At 58.0% G+C, this 11,617-nt stretch overlaps 1 long non-coding RNA gene across 3 annotated transcripts; it reads right to left on the reverse strand.

Annotated features, from left to right (window-relative positions):
* Nucleotides 1–830: 830 nt before the first annotated feature.
* On the reverse strand, nt 831–4,909 carry LOC148056114 (uncharacterized). Of its 3 annotated transcripts, none has more exons than XR_015703898.1 (4): nt 4,697–4,909; nt 2,116–2,215; nt 1,489–1,584; nt 831–1,390 (listed from the first exon to the last, which is right to left on the reverse strand). It is a non-coding gene; the product is annotated as an uncharacterized LOC148056114 (long non-coding RNA). The 3 variants fall into 3 exon arrangements; XR_015703897.1 differs by lacking the exon at nt 4,697–4,909 and adding an exon at nt 3,075–3,135; XR_015703899.1 differs by lacking the exon at nt 4,697–4,909 and having other exon boundaries at nt 834–1,390; nt 1,489–1,587; nt 2,116–3,030.
* Between the last annotated feature and the right edge of the window lie 6,708 nt (nt 4,910–11,617).

Consider the following 11,617-nt stretch of genomic DNA (forward strand, 5'->3'; position numbering starts at 1 on the left):
AGCTAACTACAACACAGACATAAATAGAAATTTTAAAAAGCAAAGGCACTAAGGAAAGACAAGAAATCATTAAATAATAAAGACAGTGAACAGGACAAAAGTAGGCATAGAAAGAAAACTAAAAGAAGAAGAAAACAAACTAAGAGAGAGCTGTGGAAAGAAAATTTTAAAAGGTAGGGCACTAAGGAAAGACAAAAAAATAATTAAAGATAAATACATCAAAATAAAGACAGGAAATGGTATAAAAACAGACAAACTTTTAAAAGCAATGGTGATTAAGGAAATAAGGAAAAAATTTTAAAATCCCATTGGTGAACTAAAATGGAGATGGAAAAGAAGATTTAAAAAGTGATGGCACTAAGGAAAAACAAGAAAGAATAATTAAAAATCAATGACAGCAAACAAGATGCAAGTAGAAATTTTAAAAGCCAAAGGATTAAGAGAGGAAAGCAGTACAAAGTAGCAACATTGAACTACAATGCAGACATAGACAGAAATTTTTAAAAGCGACAGTGCTAAGGAAAGACAAGAAATCATTCAAAATAAAGACAGTGAACGGAATAAAAGGAGGCATAGAAAGAAAACTTAAAAAGCAATCAGCATTAGGGACAGTGCACTAAAACAGAGATGCAGAAACAAAATTTTAAAAAGCAAGGGCACTAAGGAAAGACAAGAAATAATTGGGAAAATTAAAAAACAGGACATCAGGAAGTGATTTAAAAACCCGCATCGGTGAACTAAAACGGAGACGGAAAAAACGGAAAAAGACAGAAAATTATTTTTGAATCATTTATATAATACAGCAGATATAGGTTTGTATTTGGAAATCCTTCTTTTTATATATATATATATATATATATATATATATGAATTCTGTATATATACATATGAATATTATTTTTCAATATATATATATATATATATAAAGGCGAGAGAGTTTTCTCTACTGCAATGCCTCACACCCGTATTTACAGTTTTGAACGTTTTTAATCACACACATGAATTTTCGAGGCCGATTCCTCCTCTTTTGTCCACGTCTCTCCTTGGACCTGGATCGCTTTTAGTACGGACGCTAGTATCTCAGTAAGCTTTTCAAGGACTACTCTAAGATATTTTCAAAACTTATTGACTGAAAAAAGCACACAGCTTCTATGACGAAAACAAAGCCTGTTTCTTCTGAACGCCTGAACTCTCACAATCGGCGTCTTTCCTCTTTTAGGACGCAACTATTGTCCCAATATCATTTCCTAGTAAGCGCACAGAAACAGAAGATTGCGCTTTCAGGAAGGCAAAATAAACGGAGGGAAGTCGGCTTTGCACAGGCAGAACACGCTCCAGCGCAGACCTTCTTTTCCTTTTAGGATCTGCGTTACAATAGTTCCTAGAAAAACTACAGAAGGAAGGAGAGCTGGCGCATTCTTGACGTTAACTTTGAAGTCCATGCTACAAGCGCCTTAGGAAAAACGCGGACACGCATCGCGGACGTACCTTGTACTCGCAGACCGCTACGCAGCCTTTCCGTCCGTCTTGCGCTTTCACGGCAGAAGAAAGGGCGACCACGGTGAAACGGCGGCAGCTGACACTCTGCTGAGAGAGGAAAAAAAACCTGTAGCATAAAGCTGGGGAGGAGTCCCAAGCTGCCCGGTTTTGTGAAGTCTTGCGAAGGCTACAGCCGAGCAAAGGAAAAAAGAGCCGTTTGGAACATAGTGCCAAACAACATTCGGCAATAAAACTCGGAGGCGTTTGACACGCGCCCATTTTTTGGTAACTTGCTATTTGCTTCCTGTTATCGTTGTTCTTCCTTCAGAACCTCTACTTGGAGCCAACTTCTTTGCTATCCGTTCAAGCGTTTCCCTTCCTGGTATTACTAGCACACGGGCCCAGGCAAGTCCCTGAACTGCTCTTCCGAACTTCTCCAAACGACAATTGCAGCCACAAAAGAGGACTTCAAGAGAGGAAAAGGAGAGGCCGGGCAGCAAAAGAGCTCTGCAGGCTGCCACCAGGCAACATTCCACTCTTTTTTTTTCTTTTTTTTTCTTTTAAATCCACCCCCCCGCCCCCAAATACAAACAAAAAAACCCCATGACCTTGTATTTTTTTCCTTTGGGAGCTCACCCCTGTCTCAGCACAGTGTCCTCCACAGAGCAGGAAGCGCAGACGATCTGTATCCCGATTTGCACGCGACGAATCCGTGTTCAGAAGAAATAGGCCAGATCTGTAAGACCGGTGTTATTTTGGGGGTTTTAACAATCACAACGCAATTGCATCGACCGACGCGTTTGTGAGAAAACTCCTTAACTTCTAAACGTAGCACCTCCTTGGGTAAAAAAACGTGTGCGAGACTGAAAAAAAGGGATGATTCAGAGCTCCCGCTCACGATGGAGCCGTGGCGAAAGGAATGAAAGTGAAGACAAACAGCAGCAACACGAAGTGAAATTCGGCTTTAATTCTAGGCACGTGCTTAAGAGACTCTCCAAGCCCACACCTCAATCCTAGGAGCGACTAGCCCTTTTCTGGAAGGACAAACTTTGTTACTTCAAAGTCCTAGACCGAAGGCTCCACGGAACAGAACGTGCACCGAGCCACAGGCCACCGTGCCATCGACGCTCTGATGGCAAAGAAAAACCAAGGAAAACTAAAGTTTAAAGATCGGTTTCCATCGCGTTTCATTCCTTACGTTTCCACTGGCACCTAGGTGCTCCAAAATGAACTCTACTGACACCGCATGTTACTAACAATTTAGTTCTGCGTATCAAAACAACAGGCTATTTCCAGCTCGCCCATCAAAGTAGCACGACCGACCAGAAGAGAAACACCGGACCCTAAAGAAGGGAACAGGCAGCTCTTCATTTCTCCTAGAGGAAAGTCTGTTCTTTTGCCCGGAAGGCAAACAGCCGAAACTGCCAAGGGAGCACTGCAGGAACGCGGCGCGCTCTCTCAGCTGCAATTTGTCATCGGCTTTTCTGCACGGGCAGCGGCTTTGCCTTTCCTCTGGCTTTGATGTGGCGCCCCTGGAGCGTCCTTGACCCGGCAAGGGTTTCTCCCCGCTCCCGCAGCCCCAGACACGCGATTACCTGAGCGCCGAGCGGAATCACCCACGCGGGATTTTCTTCCCGGGACGCAGAAGGTGACGCTGGGAAAGGAGGAGGCAAAAAAGGAAGCGGTTTGTCCGGCAGCCACGGCCCTAGAAACTACACCTCCCGGCATGCCCCGGGGAACCAACGTGGCCGACCAAAAGCCCCGGATGCCAGGGGACGCAGCCCTCCGTGCTTTGGGATCCTGCGGGGACACCGTTCACCGCGCCACCGCCGCACGTGGAAGCCCCGCCGAGCCCCCAGCGCGGCTCCCCCCAGCCGCCCGGCCCCGGAGCGGAGCGGCGCGCGGCTCGGCGCGGGGGCCCCCCGCCCCGCACCGGCGCGGCGCCCGCCCAACTCCGGGCTCACCTCGCCACCGGCCCCGACCCGACGCGCCCCCCCTCGCCCGGCTCCGGGAAGCCCCGCCCGCCCGGCTCCCACACGGCACCGAACCCTCCCCGCTCCGTGCCTCCCGCCGGCCCGCCGCTCCCCCGCAGGCAAGGGAAAGGAGGAGGCAAAAAAGGAAGCGGTTTGCCCGGCAGCCACGGCCCTAGAAACTACACCTCCCGGCATGCCCCGGGGAACCAACGTGACCGACCAAAAGCCCCGGATGCCGCGAGACGCAACCCTCCGTGCTTTGGGACCCTGCGGGGACACCGTTCCCCCCGCCGCCGCCGCACGTGGAAGCCCCGCCGAGCCCCCAGCGCGGCTCCGGGCAGCCCCCGCCAACACCTCCGGCTGCCCGCCCCCGCCCGGCGCCGACGCGGCGCGGCGCCCCCCCGCCGCCCGGCCCCGGACCGGCGCGGGCGCGGCGCCCCGCCCGGCCCCGGAGCGGCGCGGCTCGGCGCGGCACCCCCGCCCCGGAGCGGCGCGGCTCGGCGCGGCACCCCCCCGCCCCGGAGCGGCGCGGCTCGGCGCGGCGCTCCCCGCTGCCCAACCCCGGCGCGGCTCGGTGCGGCGCTCCCCCCGCCGCCGCCCGGCCCCGGAGCGGCGCGGCTCGGCGCGGCGCCCCCCCCGCCGCCCGGCCCCGGAGCGGCGCGGCTCGGCGCGGCGCCCCCCGCCGCCCGGCCCCGGAGCCGGCGCGGCTCGGCGCGGCGCCCCCCGCCGCCCGGCCCCGGACGGCGCGGCTCGGCGCGGCGCCCCCCGCCGCCCGGCCCCGGAGCGGCGCGGCTCGGCGCGGCGCCCCCGCCGCCCGGCCCCGGAGCGGCGCGGCTCGGCGCGGCGCCCCCCGCCCCGGAGCGGCGCGGCTCGGCGCGGCGCCCCCCGCTGCCCGGACCCGCGGCGCGGCTCGGCGCGGCGCTCTCCCGCCGCCCGGCCCCGGACCGGCGCGGCTCGGCGCGACGCCCCGCCGCCCGGCCCCGGCGCGGCTCGGCGCTGCCCCGCCGCCCGGCCCGCACCGGCGCGGCGCCCGCCCAGCATCGAACCAGCGCGGCTCAGCTCGGCGCGGCGCCCCCCGCCGCCCGGCCCCGGAGCGGCGCGGCGCCCCCCCGCCGCCCGGCCCCGGGAAGCCCCACCCGCCCGGCTCCCACACGGCACCGCACCCTCCCCGCTCCGTGCCTCCCGCCGGCCCGGCCGCTCCCCCCCCAGGCACCGCCGCCCTTCTCGGGACTTTCCCCGCTCACCTCCTCCCTGCCTGCAGCCGCAGCCGGGCTCCCGCTGGCCCCTCCGCGGGGGGAAGCTCCACCCACGGCGCGATGCCCGCCCCCGATGCACCTCGCAGGCGCTGGCGAAGCTCCGCCCTCCCAGCGGAAAACCCCGCCCTCTGCAGCCAAGCTCTGCCCTGCACACAGCACGCATGCGCCGGTGAAGCTCCGCCCCCTCGGCAAAGCTCCACCCTCCCATGGCAAAGCTCCGCCCCCCGCAGCAAAGCTCCGCCCCTGAGACAGCGCGCATGCGCAGACAAAGCTCCGCCCTTCACAGCAAACCTCCGCCCTCCCACGGCAAAGCTCCGCCCCCCCGCGGCAAGGCTCCGCCCCCGACGCATCGCGCATGCCCTGGTCAAGCTCCGCCCTCACCCGGCAAAGCTCCGCCCCCCCGCGGCAAGGCTCCGCCCCTGATGCATCGCGCATGCGCTGGTCAAGCTCCGCCCTCACCCGGCAAAGCTCCGCCCCCCCCCCCGCGGCAAGGCTCCGCCCCCGACGCATCGCGCATGCGCTGGTCAAGCTCCGCCCTCACCCGGCAAAGCTCCGCCCTCACCTGGCAAGGCTCCGCCCCCGAGGCAGCGCGCATGCGCGGCAAAGCTCCGCCTTTCACATCAAAGCTCCGCCCCCACGGCAAAACTCCGCCCCAAGACAGCGCGCATGCGCCGGTTAAGCTCCGCCCTCACACGGCAAGCTCCGCCCACCCGCGGCAAAGCCCCGCCCTTCAGAGCAAAGCGCCGCCCCCCCTCGGCAAGGCTCCGCCCCCGAGACAGCACGCATGCGCCAGTGAAGCTCCGCCCTCGCACGGCAAAGCTCCGCCTTACCACCGCTAGGCTCCGCCCCCCCGCGGCTAAGCTCCACCCCAACACAGTGCGCAGGCGTGGTCTCCAGGGGCGGGGCCTGTCGCTAGGGGTGGTGCCCTTCCCCTGCCCGGGGGCATCCAGGGGCGGGGCCCGGCGCTAGGGGCGGGGCCGCTCCACACCAGGACCGGGGCATTCGGCGGGGCGGGGCTGCAGCGGAGGCGGACGCCGCGGGGCGGGGCTGCAGCGGAGGCGGACGCGGCAGTGCTAGCAGCGGCAAGCGCCTCCCGTGCGGCGAGAGCGGCGCTTCCTTACCGGGAGGCAGCAACGGCTGCGGCGGCAGCACCCCGCGGCCACCGCGCTGTCGCATGCCCGTTACCGGCCACCGGCACCGGCGACCACGGGGACGCCACCGCCCCTGCGCGGCTCCCGCCCTGCAGTACCCGCTTTTGGCCGCCAGGCGGCAGCACCACACCAAGCCCGGCGCTCCGACCGCGCCCCGCGGGGAGAAAGGACTCGCCCCCCGGCCCGCCTGGGGCCGCCCGCAGCCGCCGCCGCCGCCTTACGGGGGGCGGGGGGGGGGGGGGGGGTGTGTCACAAGCCTCGCCCTTCTCTGCCCCTGCTCCCGCTCACAGCCCACGCAGCCACAGCCATCGCCTCGCCACCAAAAAGCACCCAAGCGGCTCGAGCATTTCAGTCCTCTGCACTTGACAGCTTGCAGCGGCTGCTGGCCCTTTCTCTCCGCGCCCCCCACCCCAGCACCCAGCCGGGGGACGCAGCACAGGGAACCTGGTCAATACCTTTGCCTCGCCTCGGCTTTTTTGCCCCCAGAAAAAGCCCCCGGGAGTGCTGGATTCATCTGCATGTGGCATCAGGGGTGGGAGAGTGACACCAGCGAGTCAACAGACCCTGGAGAGATTTTAGTAAAAAAAAAAAGAAAAAAAAAAAGAAAATAAAAGCGACACCGATGGCATCCTCAAGGCACTGAAAGCTGCTTTGCGTCAGAGGGGCAGCTACGATTATCAGGAAGCGCTGCATGCGAGCAGACCACGGGCAAGCGCGCGATCTGCGAGCGAGCGATACGCTGGCGCCCCTCGGGCTCTGCTGCGGTGCCCGCCCTCTGCTCATCCTGCACACGCACCGGGCTTCCCGCGCAGGGCTTCCCGCTTAAATAAGACGCTGCGCCATGTTACTTACCGCCCTGCCCTGCGGCGTGCAAAGGAACGAGACGTGAAACAGGGAAAGCAAAGGGGCACGGCGGCCCCTCAGCTGGCCGCACCAGACGGCCGTAGAGCCCTGCCAGTTCCCTCGCTGCTCTGGACGGCAGCGCAGCTCCGCGCTCCCTGCCGCTCCCGCCAGCACGCGCGGCACCCGCGCTTGGCCGCCTGCAGCGCGCGAGACTCGGGAGGCTGGAGGGGCCGGTCCGCCGAGGGGGCAGCTGAGCCGCTCGCCTCCTTCGGCTGCTTCATTTGCCGCCTTAAAACAATCGCTTCCACGCTCCCTTTCTTCATTTCAGACCCCTCTCCACATCTCCTGGCCTGCAAGCCATTTGCAGCAAGCAACACGGCTGAAATCCTGTGCTGCTAGACACCTAGCTGTCATCTTGCTCCCACGCCCAAAGGCTTTGGGAACCTGAACCCCCTGCTTGGTTGGGCATCGAGACTGCGAGGCGAGAAACACGCCTGGACTCCACCAAGCCAGGCGCCTGCCACATCGCTCAGCACGGTGCTACGCGGCTGCCTGACCGACACCTTCTGCCGCTAAAACCAGAGCGCGGTTCCCTTCTGAAGAGTCACCGGCAGCGCGGAGAGTCCCTCGCCTTTCCCTGCGCCAGGTCCCCCGGGAACAGCGTCTCAGTCGGACTGGAGCGTGCAGCAGCCTCCGGTCGTCCCAGCCCCTCGCCCGTCCAGAAAGCGCCTGCCTGTAGCAGCGGCAGAACCGCTGCTGCCCAGAGGGGAAAGGAATGGCTCGGGGCAAAGCTCCCCAGGCTGCCCGTGTCCCGTGCGGAGCTGGGGGTCCAGAAGCAAAGGAGCTATGGGAGGGGGGAGCAGGGGAGCGGGGGCACGAGACTGGAGGGCAGGGGACGCGGGGGGCACGTCACGGGGAAAAAAAAACCCGCACGGGGGGAAAAACCTTGTGTGGGGGGACGTTTGGGTGGAGAGCACTTGGGAGGGCGCAGAGACAGGCAGAGGAGGACGGGGGGCAGGAGACGGACACGGACGGACAGCGGCTGTGTGTGGGTAGAAAGGTGCACGGGGGGACACGGGTGGGGATGACCTACACCAGGGGGTCCGCCCGGCATAATCCACAGCAGATAACTCACCTGGGATAAGCCGCAACGGATAGTCCGCTCCGGAGAAGGAATCCACGCCAGATAATCCCCAGCAATGCCCCTCAAACTGCCAGCGGTTCACCCCAAATTTGGCCCAAATTGGTGCGGGTTTTGCGTTTGGGTTTTTTGGTTTGTTGGCTTGTTTTTTTGTTGTTGTTCTTTTTTGTTTTTTCTTTTACATCATACAAAACTTGGGGGTTTCTGCTTTTCAAAACTATTCAGTTCTGGGGTTTTCCGGCGCTTTTCCACATCATAACAATGGGTCATTTTTGGTTTTCTGCGTTAAAATGGGGGGGGGGTGTGGGGGTGTGGGGGTGTGGGTGTGTGCGCGCGCGCTTGCTTTCCAGCTGCACAAATCCAGGCGGATTCGGCTTTCCTGGGAGCCCCAAACCGTGTTGCTCTTGGATATTTTGCTCTTGGACTTGGATATTTTGACACTTTGGTATCTTAGACTTCGGTATCTACTTACAATTCTGTCTATTTAGACTTAGTTATCTGTTTACACTTCCATAGAACCTTTACTTCCATTACACAGACGACCTACTTTGGCTTACTCGGTGACACACGGTAAGCGTAGATACCTCTACCTATCCAGACTTTCTTCTGTTTTCAATTCCTTCATCTACATCATCTCTTTTTGCGTTTTAAACTCCTTTATTTCTTCACATATAGACAAGTTCTTTTTTATTTTAAAACCCTATCTATCTCCATTTAGATTTTTTAATAATTTCTAGAACGTAGCAGGTACAGGTTTGTATTTTGAAATCCTTTTCTCTCTCTCTCTATAGAAATGAATATTATTTTTCAATATATATATATATAAAGGCGAGAGATTTTCCTCTACTGCAATGCCTCGCACCCGTATTTCCAGTTTTTAACATTTTTAATCACACACACACACACGAGTTTTCAGGCATTTTGGGGCTGTGACCCCCCCTCCTCTGGGGGGGAACCTCCCCGTGACACCTTCATCCCCCACTCACCTGCTCCTCTGTTTCATCATCACACCCCCCGCCCCCAGGGACGTTGGGGTGCCCCAAATGACATCATCACCCCCCAGGCCCCTCCAACACTTTTTCATCACCCCCCAAAAAAGGCACAAAACAAGGAACACAGCCCCGACCGGCAGCTCGCTACTTTAATAATGCCGTTTACATATGTAGGCGCCCCCCGAAAAGGGGAGCTCCGCCAGAGAAATAAAATGGGGGCAGCCCCCCCCAGCCCCTGTCCCGCAAGCCGGCGGCTGCCCCACGCCGCGGGGGGAGCCTGCCAGGGGACGGTGACGCACCTCTCGCTCAGGCTCTGCTCTGCCGTGCTCCCCCTCCGTTCCCGCGCTGGGACGGGCTCCCCGGGGCAGCGAACCTCCCCGCTCCCTCTTGGCCCGGCACTCTCCCCACCAGACAGCCCTCGCTGACGCACCCGCGGGGCACCCGCCGGAGACAGAGCCAGGAGCCTCCAGGCACGGGGCCGGCCCCTTACCCTCGGGACGCTTCACGACCGGCAGGCCAACCTGGGCCGGGGGGGACCTAGCGAGCATCACGAGACGCCTGCAACGAGACACCTGAAAAACAAAAATCCCAAGCGATATTTCCGCATGTGAAAAAAATAGCACAGCAGCGAGTAGAGGAATTCAGTCAGAGCAAGGGAGAGGAGAGCAGTTGAGCTCAAGGAGGATTCGAGGTAAGCAGGTCAGCTCAAAACACAAGACGTCCTTTAAAAGCTAGAGCGACCTGAACGCTTCCAATCAGCATGAAGACTAACCGGTACGATTCCAAACACGTTCTGCGCGTAAAAGTACGCGCTCTTGCCGGCGTTGGAAAACGTCTCACCCCTTCCTTACGGCACGGCTGCAGGGAGACAACCCTGCGAGGCTGCAGGACAAGGGCGTACCGCAATCAGAATCTACGCTTACAGATCCGCCGCAACAGCTACGGCCCTCGCGCTCCTGCGCATCTTGCTGGCTCGGTCGATAAAGCTGGAAGCGAAGCGTAACGCTTTCGAGGGTAAAAGGAAAACCAGAGGACAAATCGCAGCAATTCGCTTCCTACTAAAAAAGCTGTGCGTGTGCTTACAGACATCCAATAAAAATACTTCTACTGGAGAAGGGCTGGATTTTCCTTTTGCGTTAATTTAACTTGCACAGCTGTGAATCGATACCAGCAGATTATCTGTCTCCAAGATACGCAGTTATCATTTGACCAGGGGTTTTTTGCGCCTTACGTCATTAGGAGCGACATCTGGCCAGCCGCGCTGCCCGAGAGAGATGCTACTGAACTGCCAGGGAAACGCACCCTTGAAAGCCAGACAGAAAGAAAAGTACTTCAGAGCACTCCGTCAAACGAGCGGGGGGCGGGGGGGGAAAACCCCGTAACGTTCAGTTGCCTCTCCTGGTCAACGTTTAGAACAAATACCTAACGGCTCAAATACACCTAAGCAATTGTACGCCACAGCTAGTTGGCAGTTAAAGTTGAAACAACGCCACAGCTAGTTGGCAGTTGCAGGTGAAACAATGCAAGGCAGTTTGTATAGACAATTTTAACTTTTTTTTTTTCCTAAAGTTACATCTAGGGTAGAAAAATCAGTGAGAGAAGAGATCCCTCATACGGTTTTACTTTGCGGGCGGAATCCAATCCCCGGGGCTGCAATGCCTAAGGCTACCAAAAAGGACCGGCAGATTTGCTAACGCTTTTGGCTGCACCGAAGCACGCAGAGGAACGCGTGTTGATGACATCTCGGCTGTTGCAACTGAGAACCAGCGATGCCATCGACTTCCGGAAGACGTGCTGTGCTCGGCTCTTTGGAAGCAAACGGACTTTTCTTTCTTTTTTTTTTTTTTTTTCCTTTTTCTTTTTTTTTTTTTTTAAGAGAGCGGAAAGTCTCGCTGCTGCTGACTTCTACTGCCAAGCGCATCATCTCTGAAGATCCCCACTCTGATGGGGAGTTCATAAAACACAACTTCTTTGAATGAGAAAGACTTCCATTCTGGAAAATCTCTTTCCAACTGAAGTAAGAAACCACACGCTGTAGGTTAAGGAAAAAGGACGCTGCCGAAGCAGTAACTCACCGAAACCACGTCAGGACTCGCTGTCGCTACTTACAAGGCTGGCAATGCTTCTCGGGAAAGCGACGCCGATTCCTCCTCTTTTGTCCACGTCTCTCCTTGGACCTGGATCGCTTTTAGTATGGGTGCCAGTATCTCAGTAAGCTTTTCAAGTACTACTCTAAGATATTTTCAAAACTTACTGACTGAAAAAGCACACAACAGACGATCCCTCAGAAACATCTGTAACGCGACGCTTCCCGGACACGTCCGCGCTTTAAGCTACGACGGCAAGATAAGCAGGGCTCAAGAAACGCCATGCCGATGAGGCGACGCGTTCGAGACCCTCGGGAGGCTTACCGAGGGGCCCCATGATCACCAAGAGCTACGGAAACATCAAGACCCGAGAAAGCCAGGGTACGAGACACAGAAGACAGACTACGCAAAAGCAGAACACACAGACACAGGATGGAACCGCCCTGCCCAGCCAACGTCAGCAGCGTGCTAAGAACAGTAACCCGGTCCTTTTCCCTTCCCAAAGGAGACTGCTCCTGGACAGGCCTCTCCCCGACACCAACTTTATAACCCCTCCCTGCAATTCCTATCCTTGATACCTCCTCAGCCCTCACCCCGCAACTGAGCTTTCAGAGGGCCAGGGATCTGAATCCACCCTCAAAAAAGAAAAAAAGAAAACCACCACACACCTAACTAGAACATTCCTGCACTCGCTC

This window comes from Nipponia nippon, unplaced genomic scaffold, assembly GCF_047370975.1.
Source record: "Nipponia nippon isolate SJK-2023a ecotype South Korea unplaced genomic scaffold, ASM4737097v1 scaffold_17, whole genome shotgun sequence".
Taxonomy (NCBI): Eukaryota; Metazoa; Chordata; class Aves; order Pelecaniformes; family Threskiornithidae; genus Nipponia; species Nipponia nippon.